The sequence below is a fragment of the Corvus brachyrhynchos genome, unplaced genomic scaffold, assembly GCF_000691975.1.
Source record: "Corvus brachyrhynchos isolate BGI_N302 unplaced genomic scaffold, ASM69197v1 scaffold66, whole genome shotgun sequence".
In the NCBI taxonomy this organism is placed as follows: Eukaryota; Metazoa; Chordata; class Aves; order Passeriformes; family Corvidae; genus Corvus; species Corvus brachyrhynchos.
The window spans coordinates 2,665,048-2,673,507 of record NW_008238440.1 but is presented as its reverse complement, the minus strand read 5'-3'; positions in this window follow the sequence as shown (position 1 = coordinate 2,673,507).

The window sequence follows — 8,460 nt, the reverse complement described above, 5'->3', positions numbered from 1 at the left end:
GAACGTGGCCCTGGGCATGGCAGGGGTGGCACTGGATGATTTTTAAGGTCCCTCCCAATCATCCCTTTCCATGATTCTCTGGTATCCCTATGCTGCACTGAATAAGTGTGTGCATACAGGTAAAGACATGCAATGGATTTGGCTGAATAAAATGTATTTCTTTGCCTCTTCCATGGTCTTGCAGCTTGTAAATGCAACCACTGCAAGGTGTGCCTACAGCAGTGTTGTAGCTCAGACCAGAAGTCTGATTTTGGAGGAATCCTCTGAGAGTCGTCACTGAGACACTCAGACACTGACAAAGCAGAGTGGTCTGTGTGTCAGCGTTGGGTGCTTGGCACCAGTGATTGATTTGCTTCAGACCTGTGCTGCTTTTGAGTCATCCTGTAGTCGTGGATTTCTGGGGGTTTTGCTCATACCTTGAAACTGTAGGAGTTGTCTTGCAATTCAATTTTCTATAGCTGTAAACCCATCCAAAGGAAAATAGTAGTGTTCAGAGGAGCACAGGTCACTTCAGAGACAAGCTTCAACTTTTTTTTTACTTATTCAGAGCTTAGAAAGTCCTTGACATTGCTGTCTCTTGCTTGAAGCATCATGTTCTTTGATCTTTATATTGTCTCATCTTTATCGGCTCTGTTACAATTCTCTTGCTTTTATAGCATCTGTATTTTTCCTTATGATAAGTTTTGTAGCATTATAAAATGCCTTCAAGAATTACTTTATTGTTTCAGGCCCTCAAGACATTTGTCTTTATTCCACAATCTGTTATTACCTTCAGTATTATGCTACCTCCTTTCCTGTCTCTGTTGCAATCTCAGCTGTTGTTCTTTGTGTTTCTGCACTGTGGCTCCTCTCTTGTCCACACTGACAAATTAATTTTCAGTCCTTCCCTGTGTATATTTTTCTCATTCATTACTTTTGTTGTCTGCTTCATCCTACAGTTCTCAAGCTAAAGCTCAGAAAACCAGTCAGCTTCCCTGCAAAGAAATCAGATTACTCTTCCCACCTCAGATGGACCCTTACTGGTACCTGAAACAGCCTTCTTAGAAATTCCACGAGTTTTTCTCCACTGTCCTGCAGATTGCAATATGATTAACTATTAAATGAGATCCAAATTTTGTGTCTTTTCAAAAGATCGGAGTGGCTGTGAGGCGTTAGCACACAAAGCAATCCAGCCCTCGATTAATGAGCACAAATTGAACGCAGCAATGGCGCTTTTGTGGGGAAGTGCTGAGCATGGCTCGTGTGTGTTTGTCACACAGCACCCTGCCCCGAGCTGGGCAGCCCTTCAGGGTGTTTTGTGTCAAGGAATGTTTGGTGCTGAGAGGAATGAAGGCAGTCTGTGCACAGAGGGGTGATGGCAGTGCTGCTGAGTGCCTGTATTTGTATGGAGAGGAGGAGGCTCAGCCGTGCCAGACAACTGCAAACCTTCTCTGAAGGAATATTGCTTCTCTCAACTAATAAAGGAATGCACTGCTGTTTGTGCTGCTACCAACACTAATCAGTTTTACTTGTTTGTGGGGAGCAGATTTGTTTCAAGACCTGTCAGTAAGACTCAAAAATCTTGGTTAACTTAGGTTTATGGTGAACTAGAGCCTGGATTTATTATAGACATGAATTAATAGGCTACTAGATTTTAAGAGTTCAATATAATTTAGGTTTTTTTTCCTGCCTATACCCTTTCAGATGCCTGTGACATCAGTATGCTGAGAATGCTCTGAGTGGATTTGGATCTTTATTTAGCTGGATCTTCTGGTTTGTCCAGGGAGTTCTACAATGAAACATGTCAAATTTTTCCCATTAGTGTTGTGCAGATTGAAACACAGATGCTGGCTGTATACTGTGGTCTAAATCTCTATCAGATGGTCTAATCTGGCTCTAGACTTCACAGGGACTTTCAAAAAACCCTTTAGCACTTAGGTTCTGATAGGAAAGCTTTAAGATGTGTTAAATAGGTTACCAAGCTCATGTAGCCAGCTCTCACTTTTTGCAGATTAGAACAGTGACAGCAGTGGGGGGAAGAAGCCCCAGTTTGTGCTGAAGGGGGAGCAGGGGAGGAAGGTTTGAGATGGTGATAGCCAATGTGGTGGAAAAATCAGAGCTATATCCTGAACTCAGCAAATAGCACTGCAGCTTTTCTGCACCACTGATATTGCAACTGTTTCTTGACAAATCCCTTTATGCTCTGTATTGAAAACAGACTCATAAATAGAGCTCTTTTATGGGGAATTCAATAGATTTCTCATAATTCACACTAAGTCATTAAAATATGTTTGGGAGGTGCACACCAAGGATATTACTGCTGTGGTATAAACCTGCTGCAGCTTTTGGTAAAAACTGGTATCTTCAGGAGGGAAAATAAAAATAAATGGTAGCAGAGCAAACAAACTGTGGAATATCATTAGGGTTATAATTGATGCTATTGCTGTTCCTGCAGCTCTGACAGTGTGATCATTTTGGATAAGTATTTTATTAAGACTAAGAGCCTGAATCTCCTGTTCATTTATATTTAGGAACTGAATTGATGCATTTTAAAAATAGACATGGTTAATATTCTGAAATAACAAAGAATATGTGGAGTTCAAGGTGTTCTGAACTGCAATACAAAGAGGTTGCCTCTCTGAAAATTAGAGAGGATCAATGTGTGCATGTACTTTGTTATGTTAATGGATGTTTCGAGCAGCACCACAAATTATTGGATGTCTAGCAGACTCCTGGGATTGCTTTGAGTATTTCTGATGCTCTTCATCAATCTGTTCAGTTATTCCTCTCAGTTTCTGAGGGCAGCTTTCAATGCTGCAAATTAGATATCCTATTTGAAAGGAATCATGTGTTTAAAAATATAAAGACAACCCCAAAATCTGGCCCAGATTTAAGATTATTTTCCCCTTTCTTTACATTCCATTCCTGCCATTATTCCAGCCTGCATCTGGGAACAGTGCTGCAGATTTTTGAGCTTGGGGTATTTCATCTTCTCATTCAGATGATGTATGGATTGAACAGTGCTTTTACCTTTGAGTCATGCCTGGTATACCCTCACATTTACACTAAAACCTGAGATTAACTGATCCAGCACAGTAATCGTGGCATTCAAAGGCACCACGAACCTTGATGGTACACTCTGGTAAACTGTAATGTTAATTCAATGTTTGCCAGAATTTTGCTCTTTGACACTGTTAAAACAATTTTCCTGTCACTTAGAATGTCATTCTAGACAGAGAAGGGAAGAACGAACAACAGAAGATATTCAATGATATGTGGCAGTGGTCTTCCCAACTTTGATTTGGGGCCAGAGATTGGGATGGCACCTCTTGCTGTCTTGACAGATTGCATTATTAGGTCACCTTGCAGAAAAGTAATTTAACTTGTTAATTAGTTGTGAGATATTTCAATTATCCTGGTGTCTGGGAGCCTGGAGCCTGCCTATGAACATGTCTCCACCTTTGTTCTTGCAACTTGATTTACCCAAAAGCAAGGCAGACTTTTTGATGGTTTAAGGCATTGCTGTAAACAATTTATTTGATTTGTAATTGGTCCCTTACTAATGAAGAGCAGAACAGGGAGGAGCACAGTGGTGCACCCCTGAGCCTGCTGGTGCTCCAGCTCTTAGAGAAAGGATTTCCATGGAGCCACATTCTTCAGACACAGCAGTGTCAAGGTTACAAGGAAGGGCTCCAGCAGACTGTTCAAACCTGCAGAGTCTCTGAGCTGTTCTGGGGCTTCCCTTGCTCAAGGACTGTTGTGAAGAGCAGTAGGGACAACAAACCTGTAACTAATACCCTACGAGAACAGGAAATTTTCCACACAAGCACCTTTGCAGCAAGGTAAACTTCCAGTACGAAGCACTGCAAGTAACTGGATAAAAAAGGTATTTGGGGCAATCCTGGGCACACCCTACAGGCTGGGTGGAGAAGGGATTGAGAGCTGGCCCTGCCCCGGCCCGGTGCTCTGGGAGCCCAAACCCCCCTGCCCTGGGCTGAGCCCCAGCGTGGGCAGCAGGGGAGGGGGGATTCTGCCCCTCTGCCCCTCAGCTGAGACCCCACCTGCAGAGCTGCCCCAGCCCTGGGCCCAGCACAGGAAGGACCTGGAGCTGCTGCACAGAGCCCAGAGGAGGCAGCAGCATGAGCAGAGGGATGGAGCAGCTCTGCTGGGAGGAAAGGCTGCCAGAGCTGGCATTGTTCAGCCTGCAGAGGAGAAGCTTTGGGGTGAGCTCAGTGTGGCCTTGCAGGGCCTGAAGGAGCTGCAGGAAAGCTGGAGAGAGACAATAGTGGGGCTTGGAGCAGCCTGGGACAGTGGAAGGTGTCCCTGCCCATGGCAGGGGTGGCACTGGATGGGCTTTAAGGTGCCTCCCAACCCAAACCATTCCATGATTCCAAGCCTGTGGCTGATCTGTTTGTAGCTATAAATGAATTGGTTTCACATGAACACAGAGAGAACCACTTGAGCCTCCTCCCGAGCACGTGCTGCCTGCTGAGAGCTGCACTGATCCTCTGCCAGGAGTGGCCTTTCAGCAGCTCGAGGATTATTTGAGCCAGAGATGTACTGAGTGTCTGTGCTTCATCCTGCTAAAAAGTGTTTAACCTCAGCTCTCTGAGATCACTCAGGTCCCCATCCCATTTATTCCCAATGCTCAGAGTTATGCTGGGAAGGGGACAGGCTGCTTTCCATAACATCCCTGTGCGTGGCTGAAAACACCCTGCATGTTACACAGGGGCTCAGAGGAGAGGTGTCCCTGTGCTCCTCTCTGCTGAGTAGGGAGCAGCACAGAAAAGTGAGATCAATATGAAGAAAGGAGGCAATAAGCATAAAATCAGGGCAGGCTTAGAACTGAATTAGGGCTTTGGAGAAGTTAAAGGGAAAAGGGATGAAGCAGGGGCAGAACCAGCCTGGATTTTCAGAAGAGTCACTACTCTTCTGGTAGTAACCTGTGCCTTTGCCTCTCAAGAAAATGAGATTAAAGAGCTCTGTCAGAGCTCTGGATGATAACACTGTGCAACACAGTGGCTTTGGGCAAGAGGGCCCAAGCCCTTGTGTATTCTGAATAAAATAGCAGAATCCAGTGCCAATTTCTGAGAGCCCCTGAAGTCATTTATTTTGTCTGTGTGTCCTTGGTGCAATCTAAAGGGGCACAGTGTGTCAGGCGAGTGATGCTGGAATGGGTGAGAAGGCACCCAGGGGCTCCCATATAGGGAAGCAATTTGACCCCTCAAAATAAAGTGCTATTTTAGTAGTGCTAAAAGTGCCACTTTTTCTTTTGTCCTTCTGAAATTTGGATGAGATTATCTTTTTCTCGTTTAATTATTCAGTTTTATTACCTATTTTGCAGACTGTCATTCAGTTCTAACAAATGATCTTCAGTAAAAGGAAACTCCTGCTTGTCATAAAGATTTAGTTCTTGGGAAAGATGTGGTGAAAAGCTGAGGCTGAGTGGAGTGTTTATTTCTGAAAAGCAAGGTGTGAAGGGATGCTTTCAATTACTCAGGGTATGGGGAGGGTGCTTTCCAAAATGGATCAATATGAAATGGGTATTTCTAGAACAATTTTAAGAAAGCTATCTAACAGGATGCCTGGCTACTCACTGAACTTTAAAAGGTGCTATATGCTTAATCTTTTAAAAGTAATATTTGAGAGAGGGAGAAATATAAAAGAGCAAATCTAGCATATGGTTGGCTGGTTAGCACTTCTTACTGCAAGGCTGTTATTGCTGTAATGTTCCTTCCTGCCAGACTGCGAAATCTGAGGAGTGAGGACTTTCTTAGAGCCTTTGAGGGCCCTACTCAGCCTTTTCCATACTAAAGAAGTGGAAAGACAGCAAACGTTATTTTTTCCAAAGAGGAGTCAGAACTGAGCAGTCTGTGGCAGGAATTTGTGCTGAGTTTATTGTGCCATGGGCTTTGCCATCCTCCCTTTCTTTGCCTGCCTGGGCCTGGTCCAAACCATACTGAGGTTAAGGACAGAGCTTTGCCCAGGTCTCTGCTTTTCATCTGAGTCTGCCAGAATCTCAGGCTCGCCCTCCAGCTGCAGAGAGCCCACACTTGTGGAAACTCTCCTGTGTAGCTGCTGAACATGGGAAAGGTGAGATCTCCATGGTGGAAGATCAGACAGGAGGAATTTTTCCTGCTTTTGACATTATTTTGGTTCATCCATGATGCAGAATGAGGTGGGGATTCCGTAATGTGACCACATTTCTGACAGTGACCACAGAGCTGACTGTGTGACCAACAGTGGGACTGAATTAATGAAATTCACATCTCTCCTAGGGGTTGATTTGTTTTGTTTTGTTTTGTTTTTTTTTTTATCCCTCCCTGACTTATATTAACATGAGGATGTAGTTTATACTATAGTTAGGTTTTTCCCCTCCACAAAATGCTAAGTAGAGATCATTAGGTATCTTGGGTCTTCCATGGTAGAGAAGAGTTATTAAAGATTAAAAAAAAAAAGATAATTTCATGTAACTACTTTGTTAAAGTGGAGGAATCCTGTTGGGCTGGAATTCTGAGCAGTAACACACAGAGAACATGTATGACCTTAGCAGCAGCAAGCATTGAAGTGATATCTCATTAAAGCAGCATTTGTTAAATCATCTAAGCTACCATTAACATTTCCTAAGTGCAAGGAATGGAACATAATCCCTCTGTTCTTGCTGAAGATATTTCCAAAGGAGATATTCTGGTCTTGGTGTCTCTTAAATTGATTTGCATTCAGCTCAGCCTCGGCTCCAAAACTTGACCATGTTCTTGACATTAAATTTTATACTAAACTAGGCCTGATTTGTTTGAGTTTGGTAGTGAAAAGTGTGAGTGCTCATTCCTTTTGCAAGTCTCACAGATGCAGTCACATTGTACTGCAAAAACCATCAACAGTTCCTTCTTTCTCTGAAATATGCTCAGGCAATCTCACACATCTCTGACTCGCTTCTCTGACGTTCACCAGTCAGTTAAGAGTAAAATTAAAACTCTGCTGTTCTGAAAGGTTTTCTTCATTGAGAAAGAAGCAACTCTGAAGATAAACCCAGTTTTCAAAGAAGTAAAATGCCCAAGTGCATCCAATCTGATAAAGTCTTAGGTAGGAAGGGTATTTTATTCTTTTTTCCACCCTTATAGGGAATTGGTGTTTTTAAACATTCCTCTGCTAAATAACTCTTCTATATATTTTTGATGGCCTAAACATAAGCATTCAGTTTTATTCTCAGACAGCTTGGATAAATAATTTATCTGAACCCTTTGACCACATCTATTTCTAGTCTGATCCCACCAGATCACTCAGGGTGTAAATTCTGATGCTCCATCATCAGCAGTGTCAGTAGGGGCTTGATGGACACAAACTGTGAATTCCAGCACATCACAATTAAAATAAGGAAACAGTTATGATTAAAAATCTTAAAATTGATCTTGGAAAGGCACAAGTGTGTACTCCTGTTGTGATTCTGGAACAGTCACTCAGGGAGTTCCCACTGTGAGTACAGGAGTGCTGCCTTTAAAAATTATTCACCTTAAATCAGACATCTTCGAGTTCCAGCTCTTCTGCAGTTTTTGAAAAGAGAACAAAAAATAAACTATTGCAAAACTTGGAGAAGTGCAGAGATCAAATAGTTCTCCAGGTCTTTCAAAGACTGAGAAGAAAGAAAACCACTAAAACGGTGATTTATTCCACGAGAGTACATCTGTTTCACTATTAAACATACCTCTGTTTTCTACAGCAAAATGTGCTGTCACACGCCAAAAGAAAAAAAAAAAGAGGAAAAAAAAGAAAATTTCATGTCTTTTGAAAGGAGGGGAAGGCTGTAGAGCACATTTTTGAGATATCTTTGCAACCAAACCCACCCTGCTTGGGGATAACAAAAGAAGAAAGATACATTGCACTGTGTGAAATAGATACTGCCTGTATTCCTAAATGCCCTATAACTAGCCTGGTATAATTTGTACTAATCACATTATCATGTCTGTCTGGAAGAGATGAATGTCTGAATGCAAGGAATTAAACCAGTGATAAATTAATTTTGAATTGCTTCTTTTTGTTGTTGTTGCTCCTGACTGAGAGCAGCTTTGCTGTCACTGTTTGTGAGCAGAAGTGATGGGCTTGGTGGGAACCAAAGGAAAGCTTTTAAGTGTGGACTCTTTTCCCTGTTTCTGCAGTTTCAGGTTAATTGGGGCTGAGAGAGGAGGTGCAGGAATGAGGTGAATGTTTGGGAGAGCTGCTCACAGGGATTCCTCTCCTAAGCAGACAAGTTGTGGATTCCATCTGCCTACAGACTTATCCAAAGGGAACCATTCTGGGGTTTCTATTGGAAAATCAGAGAATCATGGAATATCCTGAGGTGGAAGGACCCACAGGGATCATTGATCCCTGTCCCTGCCCAGCCCCACCCACCAGTCCCAGCCTGGGCATCCCTGGCAGCGCTGCCCAAACGCTCCTGGAGCTCTGGCAGCCTCGGGCCGTGCCCACTCCCTGGGGAGCCTCGGC